We start from the raw sequence: 19,412 nt of genomic DNA on the forward strand, positions 1-19,412 counted from the left end.
GCTCCCTGCAGGGAGCCTGATGTGGGACTCAATCTGGGGACTCCAGGATCACTCCCTGAGCTGAAGGCCAACACTTAACCGCTGAGCCACCCAGGAGGCCCAGGCTTGTATAGAATTAAAAAAAAAAAACAAAAAAACTCCTCATTGTTGGGGTGCCTGGGTGGTTCAGTTAGCTGAGCATCTACCTTCAGCTCAGGTCATGATCCTGGGGTCCCAGGATTGAGTCCCGCACTGGGTTCCCTGCTCAGCAGGGAGTTTGCTTCTCCCTCTTTCTCTGCCCCTCCTCCCTGCCTACATGCTGTCTCGAATAAATAAATAGATACTCCTTACTGTGAAAAATTTCAAATGTAAGGCTGCAAGAATAGTACAAAGAACACTCATATCCCACCACCAGAATTCAACCATTGCTAACATTCTATTTATTTCATATATATATTACACATTTTTTGCCAAAGTCTCCGCCAGAAAATAAGGACATCTTCTACATGACCACAATGCTATTATCACCTAAAAATTAACACCATTCCCCAATATCATCTTATACTGTTTTTTTCAGGGTAATCCTCAAAAAGTCATTTAGAGATGCTGATTTTTCTAAGCCAGTATCTAATCAAGGGTCATAGGCTCTTATGCAGGACTGGGGTAGGGTGAGGTAAGTTAAAGGAACACCAGAAAACTCGGTATTCAAGTGAGATACTGTCTTAATGCAATATTCAAAAAAAATCAAGGTAGCAAACTATAACCTACAGGCCAGCTGCCTGCTTTTGTAAATGATGTTTTATTGGGCTGGGATTAGAGCAAGCAATGCAGGGCTGCGTTGATGCAGGACCTTCATTTAAACTTTTGATATTTTGAAAAAAAAAAAAACTTTTGATATTTTGTTCATCCTGGAATTTTTTCACATTTTCATTTTTAAAAAATATTGCATTCAAATATGTTCTTGATTACTGAATCTTCTGGCATCCTTTTAAATTTTGCAGTCAAGGCAAGCATCTTACTCACTCCACCCTGATCCTGGCCCTGTTTTAACACAGGAAAGCCCTCCCCTACTTATTCCTGACTTTGACTTTTTTTATTCTTTCATTAAACATTGATAGAACACACAGCCAGCCACCCAGCCAGACAAAACTTTCTGCAGATAAAATTAAAACCTCTGATAGAAGGAAGAAGCATTCTAATATTGGACATGACAATGTAATATACAGAAGCAACAATGTGACCCAGACCCAGAACAGGGAAAAACAGAGGACATCTCCCTCACCCACAGCCAGCTGAAGCTCTTACTGATCCACAGCTAAGACTGGAAATTAGGATCAGAAAAAATAAAAAATAAAAAAAAATAAAACCTCCTGTGATTCCTTTTAGCACCTACCTCCTCCTTTTTCTACTCCCCTCATTATCAAATTCTCAAAAGGATACAACTTGAGGAGGGGCACCTGGGTGGCTCAGTGGTTGAGTGCCTGCCTTCACCTCAGGTTGTGATCCCAGGGTCCTGGGATCGAATCCCGCATTAGGCTCCCTACAGGGAGCCTGCTTCTCCCTCTGCCTAGGTCTCTGTATCTCTGTGTGTCGCTCATGAATTAAAAAAAAAAAATCCATCATTTCTGGGGTGCCTCCAAGTTGTGGATTGGTTGGCACCCATTGTGTCCTATCACTTGTTCTTCTATCTCCTGCATTCCCTCCAAATTGGACCTGAAAGCTTCACTAGACTCAGGCTACCTGTTCTGGACCAGAGGCCTTTCAATGTGAGCAGTGTGTAGCATATTGCAACATCTCAGGAGGCATGTGATGGCTGATTACTCCATTTATTTTTAAAAATATTTTTATTTATTTATTTATTCATAGAGACAAAGAGAGAGACAGAGACAGAAGCAGGCTCCATGCAGGCAGCCCGATGTGGGACTCGATCCCAGGTCTCCAGGATCAGGCCCTGGGCTGAAGGCAGCACTAAACCGCTGAGCCACTCAGGCTGCCCTGATTGCTCCATTTTTAAAGATCTCTTATGGATTCTGAGTCAATAAGAAGACTGGATTTGGAGAGGGACCATCCTGTTGACTGCATAACCAATGCAGAGGGAACTAGAGATTCAGATGAGGACATGACCCAACTGTGAGATTCCTAATAGATAATAAACTTCTTTTCACTTTTTTTTTTTAATTTATTTATTCATGAGAAACACACACACATACACACGGAGACAGAGAGAGAAAGAGAGAGAGGCAGAGGGAGAAGCAGGCTCCATGCAGGGAGCCCAACATGGGACTCGATCCTGGGTCTCCAGGATCAGGCCCTAGGCTGAAGGCGGCGCTAAACCACTGGGCCACTAGGGCTGCCCTTCTTTTCACTTTATGAAACAATATGGACATCTTGTCCATAACTAGCTTGTTGGGAACCGTCAGGGATTAAATATTGTTCATAATGAAGTTTATTATTTAACTTAAAAGATTTTTTGATTTTGAAATAACTTTAGATTTACAGAAAAGTTGCAAAGATTGGCCGTATATGCTTTGCTAGTTTACCTTAATGTTAAAATCATATATAACTGTGGTACATTTCTCAAAACGAAGATATCAGCACTGATACCCAAATATTAACTAAACTGCAGACTCCGGGATCCTTGGGTGGCTCAGCGGTTTGGTGCCTGCCTTCAGCCTAGGGCATGATCCTGGAGACCCGGGATGGAGTCCCACATCAGGCTTCCTGCGTGGAGCCTGCTTCTCCCTCTGCCTGTGTCTCTGCCTCTCTCTCTCTGCGTGTCTCTCATGAATAAATAAATAAAATCTTTTAATAAATAAAAATAAACTGCAGACTCTATTCAGATTTCACTGGTTTGGGCATTATTGTCCTTTTCCTGTTTCAGATTCTACATGGCATTTAGGAAGTTCTTTCCTTCCTTTTTCTCTTTCTTGAGACTGACATGATTTTTTAATTGCTATAAAATATGCACAATGTAAAATTAACCATATTAACAAATTTTGCATGTGCAGTCCAGCAGCATTTAGTCAACTCACCTTGTACAATCATCACTGCTATCCAGCTCCAGAACTTTTTCCATCATCCCAAACTGAAACTCTTGTTCCCATTAGATAAATAAATTTCTTTTTAAGTTATTAATTTTTAAACCTCCAATACTTTCTCTTTTTTAAGATTTTCTTTATTTGAGAGAGAGAATGAAAGAGAGAGAGAAAGAAAGAAAGAAAGCATGAGCAGAGGGAGGGGCAGAGGGAGAGGCAGACTACCCGCTGAGCAGGTAGCCCAACTCGGGGCTCAATCCCAGGACCCTGAGATCATGGCCTGAGCTGAAGGCAGACGCTTAACCAACTGAGCCACCCAGACACACCAAGCTTAATAAAAGCTATAATAATATTTATTATTCCCCATGGCTACCTTTTACTCTCCCTTTAAGGTTAGCCTCTGTGTCTCCTCTGCTGGAAGACTTTTCTAACTGCTCCCCAGGCTGGGTCAGATGCCTCTCCCCTGGGCCCCCATCTCCTCCTGTGCTGCCTCTAATATTGCTGAGCTTCCTTCCAGAACTGTGACCTCTTGATGTCAGGGGCCGCCTTTCACATTAGGATTGCTGGCACCTAGAACAACGCTTGGCACGTAGTAGGCACTCACTAAATGCGAGTTGAAGAAATGAATGACTAACTGCTGCCTTCAGTGGGGGCCACAGAGAAAAGGTTGCTCTTATTTTCTGTTAGAATCCAGTGATAGGGGAAAGAGCCAGAGACACAGGGCAGGAGAGCATGGCCGGGACACCTGCCAAAAGCAGGTCAGCTCCTTCCTGTGGTCATTTTTTGGGGTGGAAGAAAAACTAAGTGAAACCTTGTACCGAGCTGGGCCTAAGAAGATACACAAGCCAAGGGTTCTACTGAGACAATGGGCCGATTCTCCATGCCCTGGGGGTGGGGGGGGGGGAACTGTGGGGAACCAGACAAACATCCCCTTCCAATTTCCTTCCATCCGTGCTCAGCTCCTGTGCAGCCTCCCAGCATCCCCAACCCCTGCCGAGGCCTTTCCTTCAAAGAAGGCGGCTGCAAACCCGAGACAGCCTCTTACCCGGTGAGATCTTTGAAGGCTGGCTGGGGCTGCAGTGAGTCTGAATCACCCCTAACCATAATGGCCTCAGAATGACAGAGGGTTTCTGTTTCCAGGGTGTGTTCTAAAGTGGGTTTTATTTGTGGCCCAGTTTGTTTCCATGTGGCCCCTGCCAACCGGGAGCTGAGATTAGCAGTCTGGGCAGATCAAATTATTGGACTTCAAAATACCCATGAAAATTGTAGAAGCAAAACAACAGCAGAAGTACAAAGCTGGGGAGATGTGGTTTAACAGGAGCACGTGTGACAAATGATTTAGCAGCCCCGACGCCTGTAGGCTCCCCATGAGTCAGCTGGAGGATGTGGGTGCTAAAAAAACCTCAGGCAAGCTTGGACCCAGTAGAGCTGCCAGAAAAAGAAAGGTAAGGACTAACTCTACTCCACACTGGTCAGACCACCCTGGAGGAGGTTTGGCTCCATCTGGATGCCCCATTGTGAGGGGAAAGGGTGTGTTCTGAGTGCAGTTACTAAGATTGGGGCTGGAGGTGGGGCAGGGGAGAGACGAAACTGTGTCTAAAGTTGGACAAGAGGAAGAGAGGAGTGACCTGGAGAGGAAAGGGCTTAGGTGGAGGGATGCGGAGGGAGGTCCACTGCCTGACTTCTGCTTGAAAGGCCTTCTCCTGTCTGCCTGATGAACTCCTCTTCATCCCTTAGGCCTCAGCTATCACCTCTTCTGTCACTTCTTCTGAGAAACCTTCCCTCACATCTCTAAGTAGAACCACCCATGCCTCATGAGGACCCCCTTCCTATGCATCTAGGAGTCAGGCACTTTTATTACGGCCCCACTCATGTGGAAGGACATTGGTTGAACAGAGTCCCCATTCTATTTATCTTTGCCACACTAGTGCCTGGTACAGTGAGTGTTCTTCAGCTAATGTCTGATTGATTAAACTCTTGGCAGGGAAACTGTCACCGAACATTCTGACCACAAGGAAGACAGATTGTATACTTTCTATGTGGCACAAAAAGACGGAAGTGGAAAAGAAGGCGGAGATTACAAGAAGGTGGATTTCAGCTCAAAATTAGGAAGTACTTTTTAATAATAACAGCGGTAGCTTTGCTGAGCCTTTTGGTCACGCATTGCTGCAGAGCAAGTTACTCCAAAACTTAGCAGCTTGAAGCCACAAAAAACATTTATTATCTCACAGAGTTGATGTGAGTCAGGAATGCCAGGGTGGCTGAAAAGAGTCGTTCTGGCTTGGGGTCTCTCAGGAGCTTGTAGCCTAGATCCCAACTGGGGCTGCATTCATCTTAAGGCTTAACTGGGGCTGGAGGATCTGTTTCAAGATAGCACACTCACGTGGCTGCTGGCAGGAGGCCTCAGTTCCCTAATGTGGACCTCTCCATAGAGTATTTAAATGACCTCACAACATGGTAGGGGGCTTCCACCAGAGTAAGTGATCTGAGAAAGAGAACAAAGAGGAGGCTGCAATGTCTTTTATGAACTAGCCTTGGAAGTCACAGTCTTTCAGTTCTATAATACTCTGTGTGAGTGAGGGGGCACTGGGTTGGCTCAGGCAGTGGGGTGTGTGACTCTTGGTCTCAGGGCCATGAATTTGACCCCCATGATGGGTATAGAGATTACTTACAATTAAATCTTTTTAAAGGGCAGCCCGGGTGGCTCAGTGGCTTAGCGACACCTTCAGCCCAGGGCCTGATCCTGGAGACCCGGGATTGAGTCCCACATCGGGCTCCCTGCATGGAGCCTGCTTCTCCCTCTGCCTGTGTCTCTGCCTTTCTCTGTCTCACTGTGTGTCTCTCATGAATAAATAAATAAAATCTTTAAAAAATAAATAAATACATCTTTTTAAAAAACTGTGTGGGAAAAGACTATACATAGGCACAGTTACTAGATGGTGAGAATCACTGTGGTCACCTTGCAGGTTGGCTACCTCACTGAGCACTAGCTGACAGGCATAATGCTGGCTGTCTAGTGCTGGCACTCTCATGTAACCACCACCACCTTAGGAGGATGGCATTTTATTTTATTTTTTAAAAGATTTTATTTATTTATTTGAGAGAGATCACGAGCAGGGGAGAGAGAAAGGGTGAAGCAGGCTCCCTGATAGGGGGTCAATCCCAGGACCCTGAGACCACTACCCAAACCAAAGGCAGGCACCCAACTGACTGAGCCATCCAGGTGCCCTGGATGGCATTTTATTATCTTCATTTTATTTTATTTATTTATTTTGGTTTTTAATTTTCATCACAGTAGGGGTGCCTGGCAGGCTCAGTCAGGATAGTATATGACTCTTGATCTCAGGGTCATGAGTTCAAGCCCCACGTTGGGCATGGAGATTACTTAAAAAAAAAAAAAAAAAAAATAGAATACCGGGCAGCCCGGGTGGCTCAGTGGTTTAGCGCTGCCTTTGGCCCAGGGTGTGATCCTGGAGACCCCGGATCGAGTCCCTGCATGGAGCCTGCTTCTCTCTCTGCCTGTGTCTCTGCCTCTCTCTCTCTCTCTCTCTCTCTGTGTCTCATGAATGAATGAATAAAATCTTTAAAAAAAAAGAATTCATTAATCTTCATTACAGAAACAATACATGTATTAGTATATAGATTATAAGCTGTATAAGTGATTTCCTAAATATTTTAGAGTTTATTTATTGGAAATCTGAGTGTCCATGTACACCTAACTGTCCTCTGCAGTTAGATCTTATGGTGTATTTTCAAATTCCCGCTATATTGATAAGGAAACTAAAACACATAGATGTTAATTAACTCGTCCAGGTTCACATACCTGGAAAGTCTCTGAGCTTTGGTTTAAACCTAAAAACCTAGTCATTTCTTTTTGTGCCAGATTCCACTTCATGTGCTGCCTCTTTGGTATCCACTGGTCAGGGATGCTGGAGCACTGGTGCTCAATCCTGGCTGCACATAAACCTCAGCGGGGAAGCTTTTACAAATTCCTGATGCCTGAGCCCAAACTCCAGGGATTCTGATCTAATTTGATTCTGTTATGCAGGGTTGGAAAACTGTCAGCACTGGTTGGGAGTCAGATCATGCCTTCCTTCCAAGTATTATATTTTCACCTGAGCTAAATGGAACATACTCTTATTACCAAGCAACTGGGGACTCAAATATAATGTATAGATGAGTTCCTAATTATCTTAGGCCCTGTAGAGATCTGAGCTTATCCTGAAAGGCAAGGAGAAGGGCGCCTGGGTGGCTCAGTTGGTTAAGCATCTGCCTTCAGCTCAGGTCATGATCCTGGAGTTCTGGGATCGAGCCCTGAGTCCTGGGATCAAGCCCTGCATCGGGATCCCTGCTCAGGGGGATCCCTGGGTGGCTCAGCGGTTTGGTGCCTGCCTTTGGCCCAGGGCGCCATCCTGGAGTCCTGGGATTGAGTCCCATGTCGGGCTCCCGGCATGGAGCCTGCTTCTCCCTCCTCCTGTGTCTCTGCCTCTCTCTCTCTCTCTGTCTATCATAAATAAATAAAAAAATCTAAAAAAAAAAAAAAAAAAAGGATCCCTGCTCAGCGGGGAGTCTGCTTCCTCCTCTGCCTCTCCCTTCACCCTGCTCATGTTCTCTTTCTTGCTCGCTCGCTCACTCTCTCTCAAATAAATAAAATATTTAAAAATAAATAAAAAAAAAAAGAAAAAAGGCAAGGAGATGTTGAATAGGCTGGGAAGGAGCTAGAAGGAAAGACTTAGGAGACACCTAATGCCAGTATAGAATTTCAGGAATATAAATTATTAACAAGATGCTTTTTACAGAAGTCCTCTCTCAGCTTCTCTAACTGCCAGACCATTTTCTCTCCTTCCTTATCCACATCACCAGCTCCTATTGACTGTCCACTTTGGTCAGAGACACCTTTCTTGACACAGATACAAAGAATAAGCAGGAAAGGGCCCTAGGGCAAAAAGTTGCTAGAACCAGAGGTCCCCATGGAGGAGGGAGAAAGATAATTCCTTCTAAATTAATTCTTGGTTGTTGTCACCTGCGTCTTGAACATGACATTGCCATTAAGTTGAACCATGGGTCAACCACTGGTCATTATAAGCACTGGAAGACTAATTGATGCTTCTATGTGGCTCTCCTATGAAATCACACTGCACCTACCTCCCTTGCTCATCATTGTAAGCACACAGCTGCTACTAACACTAATCCTGAAGGCAAGATGATGTTCATTCATCAGAAAATGCCAATGGAGGGTCTGGGCCTAACACTGATGGGGACGTTAAAGATGAAGCAGTGAACAAAGCAAAGAGTTGGTTTTCAAAAAAAAAAAAAAAAAAAGAGTTGGTTTTCATGGAGCTCTCCAGAGAGAAAAGTACATCATCTCTACTGGGACTGGCATTAGGCTGATGTCAGAATCCTTTTTTTTTTAAATTTTTATTTATTTATGATAGTCACACAAAGAGAGAGAGAGAGAGAGAGAGAAGCAGGCTCCATGCACCGGGAGCCCGACGTGGGATTCGATCCCGGGTCTCCAGGATCGCGCCCTGGGCCAAAGGCAGGCGCCAAACCGCTGCGCCACCCAGGGATCTCATGATGTCAGAATCCTTAATATGATCCTCAAGAAAACACTTGAGAGATGTTCTCAAAGTGTTGAAAGAAAGGAATTTTAACATCCAGCTAAGCTATTTTTTTTAAATTTTTATTTATTCATGATAGGCACACAGTGAGAGAGAGAGAGGCAGAGACACAGGCAGAGGGAGAAGCAGGCTCCATGCACCGGGAGCCTGACGTGGGATTCGATCCCGGATCTCCAGGATCGCGCCCTGGGCCAAAGGCAGGCGCCAAACCGCTGCGCCACCCAGGGATCCCTAAGCTATTTTTTAAAAGATTTTATTTATTTATTCATTAGAGAGAGAGAGAGAGACAGAGAGGCAGAGGGAGAAGCAGGCTCCATGCAGGGAGCCCAACGTGGGACTTGATCCCAGGACTCCAGGATCACATCCTGGGCTGAAGGTGGCGCTAAACCGCTGAGCCACCAGGGCTGCCCTAAGCTATTTTTTTTTTATTATTCATGAGAGACACAGAGAGTGAAGCAGAGACACAGGCAGAAGGAGAAGCAGGCTCCCTGCGGAACTCCTTCCTGGGGACCCCCCCCCCCTCCCGGGATCATGCCCTGAGCCAAAGGCAGATGCTCAACCACTGAGCCCCCCAGGTGCCCCGAGTTAAGCTATTTTTTAAATGAGGTAGTGACTTGAAGATAGTGTCAGGTACTCGAGGAGGCCCTCAGAAGATTTCCCACACAAAGACCCATTTTGAAGACATTGTTGGAGGAAGTTCTCCAGCAAGGAGAAGAAGTCAGAGAATGTTTTGAGATATTTGGCATAGAGATAAGTTAGCTAAGTCCTTTCCTATGTAAATAAATGATGACCAAAAAAAAAAAAAAAAAAAAAAAAGACTATAATAAGCTACAACCCAAATAGAAATGAAAAGACCAGAGCTAGTGAAACATGCCTGGTATGTATCTCTTTGGAAGAAAACAAATAGATATTGATAAGTCTAAGAAGTTAAATGGAGATGAGTATACATATTATGTATGAGAAGTAAACCCAAGAAAATTTAAAGTAAAATGTATGACTTTTCCAAACAACAGTAGGAAATCTTTCCTAATGAAAAGAAAAAACTAAAAAAGAAGATGAAAGTATGAAATAGAAAACATGAAACTAAATAGTAGATAGTCTTAATATGCTGGTGATTAGAATTTATGTAAATGGAATAATTCACCAATAGAAAGCTTCTCAAATTGGATTTTTAAAATAATTTAACAATTCCAGGGAACACAAGAGTGGCTTAGTATTGGTAAATCAATCAACATGATACATCACATTTATAAGAGGAGGGATAAAAAAACATATGATTGGAGTTCCTGGGTGGCTCAGTTGGTTAAGTGTTCAACTCTTCGTTTAGGCTCGGGTCATAATCTCAGGGTCTTGAGATGGAGCCTCTCGTCAGACTCCATGCTTAGCCAGGAGTCTGCTTAAGACTCTAGACTCCCGGGATCCCGGGTGGTGCAGCGGTTTGGCGCCTGCCTTTGGCCCAGGGCGCGATCCTGGAGACCCGGGATCGAATCCCACATCGGGCTCCCGGTGCATGGAGCCTGCTTCTCCCTCTGCCTGTGTCTCTGCTTCTCTTTCTCTCTCTCTCTGTGTGACTATCATAAATAAATAAAAATTAAAAAAGAATAAAGAAATAAATCTTAAAAAAAAAGAAAGTACTTTGTGTCTAAAAGTATCTAAGGCAAAAATAATAATAAAAAAAGAGTATCTAAGGCTGGGGGGCCTTGTTGGCTCAATTGGTAGAGCATGTGACCTTTTATCTCAGGGTTGTAAACTTGAGTCCCACATTGGGTGTAGAGATTACTTAAAAATAAATATATGAAAATCTTCAAGGTATCTAAAACTATAATTAGAGAGAAATTTACAGATATAAATACATTAATAAGAAAACCATGGGACGCCTGGGTGGCTCGGCAGTTAAGCGCATCTGCCTTCCTCTCAGGGTGTGATCGTGGAGTGCCGGGACGAGTCCTCCATCGGGTTCCCTGCATGGAGCCTGCTTCTCCCTCTGCCTATGTCTCTACCTCTCTCTCTTTCTATGTCTCACATGAATAAATAAATAAAATCTTAAGAAAAAAAAAAAAAGAAAAAAGAAAACCAGATGGGGTGCATGACTGGCTTGTTGGTGGAGTGTGTGACTGCTGATCTTGAGGATGTGGGTTTGAGTCCCACACTGGTGTCGAGATTACTTAAAAATAAACTTAAGAAAATAAAACCAGAATAGTTTTTTCAAATGAGCTGTGTTTAGCTGAAAATTTAGAAACAAAACAGAATGAAACAGTAGATTAAGCCTAAAGAAACAAGAAATAGAATAATAATCGATGAAATAGAGAACAGACTATAATGAAGGATTTTAACAAAACCAAAAGCAATTAATTCTTAGAGAGACCAAGGAAACTCAAAGCACTACTTCACAGAACAAAAAAAGGCATAGTATATAGATAAAATAGGGATTTAAAACTATATCCCAGTAAAGTTTAAAATACAGATAATGACAAATTTCTAGAAGAGTTTATGCTGCCAAAATTGGTATAAGAATCAACAGAAAAGTTGAATGTACCAATAAAATGAAAGAAAATAAATTGGAAATCAAAATATCCTCCTCCACCCCCAAAATTCTCTGGCCTTGATAATTCCATAGGTTTTATCAGACTCTCAAGGAATATAACCCCTATCTTATGTAAGTTGTTCCAGAAAATAGAAATAGAAAGTTACTCAAATCATTTTGCGAAACTGGTAAAAACTTGATTCTAAAACTACATAGAATAGTAAGATAAAATTATAGGCTCATTTTACTTATGAACAAAGATGGGAAAACTCAAACAAAACATAAGAAATACAGAGGCACTGGGGTGGCTCAGTTGGTTAAGTGTCTGCCTTCAGTTCAGGTCATGATCCCAGGGTCCTGGAATCAAGCCCCAAGTCTGGCTCCCTGCTCAGTGTGGAGCCTGCTTCTCTCTCTCTCTCTGTGGCTCCCCCTGCTTGTGCACTCTCTCTCAATCAAATAAATAAATACAGTATTAAAAAAATTAAAGATACAAAAGAGGACAAAAAGTAGGGTCTATTGAAGTAATTAGGACAGTTTGACATCAATATAAAGAAAAACATACAATAGTACATACAGGAAAAGTATTTGGTAAAGTTCAATAGCTATTTATGACTTTCAAAAAACTATCAAGAAATTAGGAATAAAATATCCCTAACTTGACATCTACTGAAAACCTACAGAAAGACAGTGTATTTTGTAGAGAAATTTCAGACTCATTTGCTATAAGAAGGGGGAAAAAAACAAGGATCACACACTGCCAAAGATACAGTCATAGCATTGGAGATCTTGGCCATCATTATAAGGCAAGAAAAATGAATCAGAGATGTAAGGATTGTTGGAGAAGAGAAAAATTTACTTTTAAGCATGTTCACCAAGGTCAGTAGGTAAATGATCACTTAACAAATTTGTAGTGTTCCTCCTCACTAGAGTGGTAAAGTACTTTAAATGATCTCTAATGAACCATGCCTCTCTGGCTCCATCCCTGTGCAATGTCATTTCGCCTCCCCTGCCACCCCCAAGATGTCAAACACATGAATGAAGCCATCTTAAATCTTCTAAATCATTGTCACCCCAAATGACATCACGTGTCAGTTTCCTACTGAGCACTGCCTAAAATTCTGACTTATGAGTCAGAAAAATTATGAGTAATAAAATGGTTGTATTCATTCACTAAGTTTTAGGGTGGTATATCACACATCCATACATAACTGATATAACTGATATAATAAGTAATGCAAAAATAAGGATGAAGATATATAACAATAACAACAGAAATTATCATGCATCTTGGAATTAGCCTAACAGAAATGCAGTCTTTATGAGGAAAAAATTTTAAACTATTTAAAGGAGACCCAGGGGCACCTGGTTGCCTCAGTTGGGAGAGCATATGACTCTTGATCTCAGGTTTATGAGTTCAAGCCCCATGTTGAGTGTGGGGCCCACTTAAAAAAAAGGCCCAGATAATCAAAGACATGCCATCTTTTCAACAGTTTTATTGAAGTATAACATATATAACTGACTGCACATTTTAAAGCATACAATTTCATAAGTTTTGACATATGTATGTACCAGTGAAACTACCACCACAAAAAGATAATAAACATATCACCATATCATCTCCAAAAGTTTCCTTGTATCCCTTTGCAATCCTTCCCTCTCACCCTTCTCTACACCCTTGCCCCAGTCCCTAGGGCAATCATTAATCTTGTCTCTATAGCTGAATTTGCATTTCTAGGATTTTATATAAACAGAATCATACAGTAATCTTTTTATAATTTTGAGGCCCATCCATATTGATACAAATACCAGTAGTTTAATTTTTTTAATTTCTGAGAAGTATTCCATTGTATGTATTTTTAATTTTTATCAATTGACTTGTTGATGGGCATTTGGGTTGTCTCCAGTTTGAGGCTAATATAAACAAAGCCTCTATGAATATTCATATACAAGATTTTATATGGACTTATAATTTCATTTCTCTTGGATAAATACCTAGAAATGGAATGATGGGTCATATGGTAGGTGCATGTTTAACTCTTTAAGAAACTGTCAAATTGTTTTCCAAAGTGGTTTTACCTTCCCATCAATGTATGGAAGTTTCAGTTGCTCTACCCCCTCAGCAAGACTTAATTTGATTAATCTTTTTTAATTTTAGCCATTCTAATAGGTATGCAGTGATATATAATTGTGGTTCTAATTTACATTTCCCCTAATGACTAATGACATTGAGTGTCTCTGTTTTATTGGCTATCCACATATCTTCTTCAGTGAAGTATTTTCTTTCTTTTTTTTTTTTTAGTGAAATATTTTCAAATATTTAGCCCATCTTTTTAAAAAATGTGTTGTTGGGACACCTGGGTGGCTCAGTAGTTGAGCATCTGCCTTTGGCTCAGGTGGTGATCCCAGAGTCCTGGAATTGAGTCCTACATCAGGCTCCCCGCGTGTGCCTGCTTCTCCCTCTGCCTGTGTCTCTCATCAATAAATAAATAAATAAAATCTTTAAAAAATATAAAAATAAAAAATAATTGTTGTTTCTTTTCTTGATACTGAGTTTTGGGAGTTCTGGATGTATTCTGGATGCAAGTCATTTTATCAAATATGTGACTTGTAACTATTTTCTCCTAGTCTCTGACTTAACTTTTTAATTTCTTAACAAAGTCTTTCAAAGAGCAGTTCTTAATTTTGCTAAAGCTTAGTTTATCAATTTCTCCTATTATGAATAGTGTTTTGGTGTTGCTAAGAAATCTTTGCCTAATGTAAGGCCATAAGTAGTTTCTCCTGTGTTTTCTTCTAGAAATTTTAGTGTTTTAGGTTTTACATTTAGGTCTGTGATACAATTGAGTTAAATTTTGTATATGTTGTGAGATATGCATTAAAATTCATTTATTAAGATTTTTAATTTATTTGACAAAGAGAGAGAGCCAGAGAGCACAAGCTGGGGAATAGCAGAGGGAGAGGGAGAAGCAGACTCCCTGCTGAACAGGGAGCCTGATGCAGGGGCTCTATCCCAGGACCTGGGGATCATGACCCGAGCTGAAGGCAGACACTTAACTGACTGAGCAACCCAGGCCTCCAAAAAAATTTTTTTTTTTGCATATGGATATCTTTTTTTTTTTTTTTTTTTTTTAATGATAGTCACAGAGAGAGAAAGAGAGAGAGAGGCAGAGACACAGGCAGAGGGAGAAGCAGGCTCCATGCACCGGGAGCCCGACGTGGGATTTGATCCCGGGTCTCCAGGATCACACCCTGGGCCAAAGGCAGGCGCCAAACCACTGCGCCACCCAGGGATCCCTGCATATGGATATCTGATTGTTCTAGCACCATTTGTTGAAAAGACAATTCTTTTCCCATGGAGTTGTCTTAGCATTTTTATTAAAAAAAAAAAAAAAATTGGTTGTCCATACATGTGCAGGCCTGTTTCTAGACTCCATTCTATTCCATTGATTTATTTGTCTCATAACAAGTGTTCTTAGCTTCCACCTTATGAGTCTAGAAAAAGAAGAGCAAATTAGGCCCAAAGTAATGAGAAGAAAAAATAATAAATGTTAGAGAAAAAAGCAATCAACTAAAAAGAGAAAAGAAAACCAATAGAAAAAAAAATCAATGGGCAGCCTGGGTGGTTCAGCGGTTTAGTGCTGCCCAGGGCCTGATCCTGGAGACCTGGAATCGAGTCCCACTTCAGGCTCCTGAATGGAGCCTGCTTCTCCCTCTGCCTGTGTCTCTGCCTCTCTCTTTCTCTCTCTTTCTCTCTGTGTCTCTCATGAATAAATAAATAAAATCTTTTTAAAAAAAATCAATGAAACCAAACTCTGGTTCTTTGAGAAGATCCAGCCACATGATCAGCAAAAAAAAGAAAGATCAAAATTAGCAGTATCAGGGGTGAGAGAGCTGACATCTCTACAGATTCTACAGATACTAAGGGGATAGTAAGAGGATTCTCTGAACAACTATATCCCAATAAATCTGACAACTTAGATGAAATGGACAAATTTCTTGCAAGATGAGGACTGCCAAAATTCTCTTAAGAAGCAATAGATAGGGACACTTGGTGGCTCCGTGGTTGAGCATCTGCCTTTGGCTCAGGTCATGATCCCGGGGTCATGGGATTGAGTCTCATATTGAGCTCCCTGCTCAGTGGGGAGCCTGCTTCTCCCTCTGCCTTTGTCTCTGCCTCTCTCTGTGTGTCTCTCATGAATAAATAAATAAAATCTTAAAAAAAAAAAGAAACAATAGATAACCTGAATGGCTCCATGTCTATTAAAGAAATAGAGGGATCCCTGCGTGGCGCAGCGGTTTAGCGCCTGCCTTTGGCCCAGGGCGCGATCCTGGAGACCCGGGATCGAATCCCACGTCGGGCTCCCGGTGCATGGAGCCTGCTTCTCCCTCTGCCTGTGTCTCTGCCTCTCTCTCTCTCTCTCTCTCTGTGACTATCATAAAAAAAAAAAAAAAAAAAAAAAAAATTAAAAAAAAAAAAAGAAATAGAATCTGAAGTTAAAAATTGTCCCACAGAGAAAACTCCAGGCCCAAGTATCTTCATTGGTGAATTCTCCCATGCTTAAGGAAGATGTAACACCAAATCTTTATAACTCTTAAAGAAAAAACAAACAAAATTGTTAAGGAGTAAGTACTCTGAACCCCATTTCATGAGGCCAGTATTACCCTGATACTAAATCCAGACATTTGCAAGGAAAACAAACAAAAAAAAAATACAGACCTCATGACAAATAGCCTTCTTAATAAAATTTAGCAACATGTACATGGATAAGATGACTTAGCAATTCTAAGATGGCAGTTCTCTCCCAAATTAGTCCATAAATGTATGCAATTCCATTAAAAATTCCAGCAGGATTTTTTCTAAAGGAAGTATAACATTTATACAGAAAACCACACCGATCAAAAGTGTAACACAATGAATTTTTGCAAAGTGAATAATTCTATATAACCATGTTGCAGATAAAAACTAAAGCATTACCAGTAACCTCAGAAACACTGCTGTTCCCAACCCCCCTTCCCCGTCACCCTGGTAACTAAAGAATAGCTTTGTCTGTCTCAAATTTTATAGATATCGAGTAAGGATAGTGTATAGAAGGAAGGAATAACATTGAAGAAATAAGAGTAGTTCCTTTTTTTTTTTTTAAAGATTTTTTATTTTATTTATTCATAGAGACACACACACACACACAGAGGCAGAGACACAGGCAGAGGGAGAAGCAGGCTCCATGCAGGGAGCCCGACGTGGGACTCAATCCAGGGTCTCCAGGATCACGCCCTGGGCTGCAGGGGGCGCCAAACCGCTGCGCCACCGGGGCTGCCCAAGAGTAGTTCCTTAATGATGATTTTGATGTGTCACGAATTAAAGGGTATGATTGACTTCCTCATTCTACCTAAAGTCTACACCTACAAAACAAATCAACAGGAAACAAAGACTTCTGGTGAATCTAGTGTACCAGGTCTAGACATGTCTGAATTCCAATCAATCCCAGGGTCAAACTACTTCCATCTCCCCACCCCCACCAGCTCCAAATAGAGCCAAGTCCCTTTTGAGACTAAAAATACCTTCAACGAGGACACCGGGGTGGTTCAGTGGTTAAGCCTCTGCCTTTGGCTCAGGTTGTGATCTTGGGGTCTTGGAATCGAGTCCCACATCAGGCTCTCTGCAGGAAGCTTCTCCCTCTGCCTATGTCTCTGCATCTCTCTGCATGTCTCTCATGAATAAATAAATAAAATCTTTAATAAAGAAAATAATAATAAAACAAAAATAAAAATACCCTCAACTGGATGGATGTTGGACTCCCATTTCTTACGGCAGGGCTCTTCTCATGGCTCAGTTTGTTCATCTGCTAAATGGGTTTATTTGTCCTATCTAACTCACAAAGATTTGGGGAGGAATATTAAAATGGAATAAGGTATGTTAAAACACCTTACAAGATATTATTAAAAATAAAAGCCATCAAGATGGGGGGCAGCGCACCTGCCTGGCTCAGTGGATGGAACAAGTGAATCTTGATCTCGGGGTTGTGAGTTCAAGCCCCACACTGAGTGTAAAGGTTACTTTAAAAAAATAAAACCTTTAAAAAAATACATAAAAGCCATAATAATTATTATTGTAAAGGAAAAATTTCCAAACGATTCCAGCCTAGACGTTTTTAAAAAATCTTTAAATTATTTTATTATGTTTTAACATGAAATATTTAATAAATTGTAAGAAGTATTTTGATTTGTGGGAAAAGAGAAGCCCCCAAATTGTACTCTTAAGTGCTATGGTTTGTGTACATTACTTATTTATTTATGTGTTAAACTTCAGATTACGTGTAATAAACTGTCTGTGGTGCAATGCTATTGATTACCCTGCATTAGAAGTTGAATTAAATGTGCATTACCCTGGGGTTGGTCACTATGAGGGAAGCTTAAAAAGTTTTGAGGAAGAGTAAGTGAAGACCATTAAGGCTCTCTAGGCCCTGTCTCCCATTGATCCCTGTCACCCTAGGGAAGTCTTTCTGCAGTTGGTCCCACATACATCCTGGTTTTAATGCTCCTCTAATGGTACCTAATGGCAGCTTGGCTTCATCACTTGCATTATAAAGAAACAGCTGCCTTCCCCAACCTTGTCTCAGACTCTCAGAAGATGTTCTAGAAAGCTTTTGAGTATATCTCGTGTGAAATACAGCATTCCTTGGTGAGCCTTGTTTCATGTTTTCATTAGCTCATTTATTCATTGAACTAACATTTACTGCATATTTACACTGTTCTAGGCAGTTAGCCAGTTTTAGTCTTTGTCATCAAATTACAATACTCATCTCTGTGATCAGTACTTGAACATGAATTGCTATCTACTTGCTGTCCTCAGAGAATTAAGATATTGGGAGAAGTAAAGAGGTGCAGCTCTGGGTTGAATCCCTACCTCCACTACCTACCAGCTAAGTGACCTTGGTCAAATTATCTTTCAGAAATAATTGAGCTTTTCTTTGTGGCCTAGTGTGTGATCAATATGTATAAATGTAACATATTTGTTTGAAGAAAATTACACTTACTGTGTGTAGGGCAGAAAGTTTCATACGGAGGCTTATATCAGTGTAGTGAATTATTTATTAGGATTTTCTATATTCTTATAGATCTTTTTCTTTTTCTTCCAAATTAAAAATGTGACTAGACTGCATTTAGTTCTTGTTTAAATTAATTTCATCTGACACTTTATGACATTTGAGCTTCAAAATGTTACTATCTTCAACTCTTGAATATTTCTTGCTTCCCTTTGATTCTTTGCTGCTGTCTCCTTATTTTATGGGTTCTGTGCTCTCCTTCTGGGATTCCTATTACAGTTTCCTTGAGTTGTAATTCCAAAATCCTAAAATCTATGAAAAACAACACTTTCTTGGCGGTAAACTCTGACCCAACATAATGTGAAACTATTTATCATCTTTATTTCCCTGAATGTTTTACAGCAGAAACATAGCATTTTTTATTATAAAGTGCTGACATAGGGCTGTTGGCCTGTATGTCTACCTCGGATCTCCTGGACAAGTCCTCCACATCACTCTTGCTTTCCAGTTTTCGGATTCATCTTCTGAGTTCTAGGGTAATTTCTGAAGTTTGTCTTCTTCAGGGCAGCCCGGGTGGCTCAGTGGTCTAGCGCTGCCTTTGGCCCAGGGTGTGATCCTGGAGACCTGGGATCCGGTCCCACGTCGGGCTCCCTGCATGGACCTTGCTTCTCCCTCTGCCTGTGTCTCTGCCTCTCTGTGTCTCTCATGAATAAATAAATAAAATCTTAAGAAAAAAATAAAAGTTTGTCTTCTTCATTAACTTTTTGGCAGTTCTGCCTCTGTGCAGTGTTTCATTTGGCATTTGTAGTTTGCTTCTCCAGGAAAATATTTCCTGACCTCAAACGGATCCCTCCTTGTGTGACTTCTTGCTCTGTCTCAGCCAATGTTTCCTTCCATGTGGCTGGATAAGAGCACCACAGTTTTTTCACATACAAGAAACAGAAACACAGCTGGAAGTGGCCTGAGGGAAGAGGAGACTTTATGAAAAACCCTGGGGAAGCTGACAGGCTGAAGAAAGTCTGGGGAGCTAGGATGTCTCCAGGGGCCTCAGGAAGACAGACCAGAACCAGAACTTCATGCTGCCAGGCTATTTCCTTCCTTCCTTTCTTTCTTTCTTTCTTTCTTTCTTTCTTTCTTTCTTTCTTTCTTTCTTCCTTCCTTCCTTCCTTCCTTCCTTCCTTCCTTCCTTCCTTCCTTCCTTCCTTCCTTCCTT

Source organism: Canis lupus, chromosome 9, assembly GCF_011100685.1.
Source record: "Canis lupus familiaris isolate Mischka breed German Shepherd chromosome 9, alternate assembly UU_Cfam_GSD_1.0, whole genome shotgun sequence".
In the NCBI taxonomy this organism is placed as follows: Eukaryota; Metazoa; Chordata; class Mammalia; order Carnivora; family Canidae; genus Canis; species Canis lupus.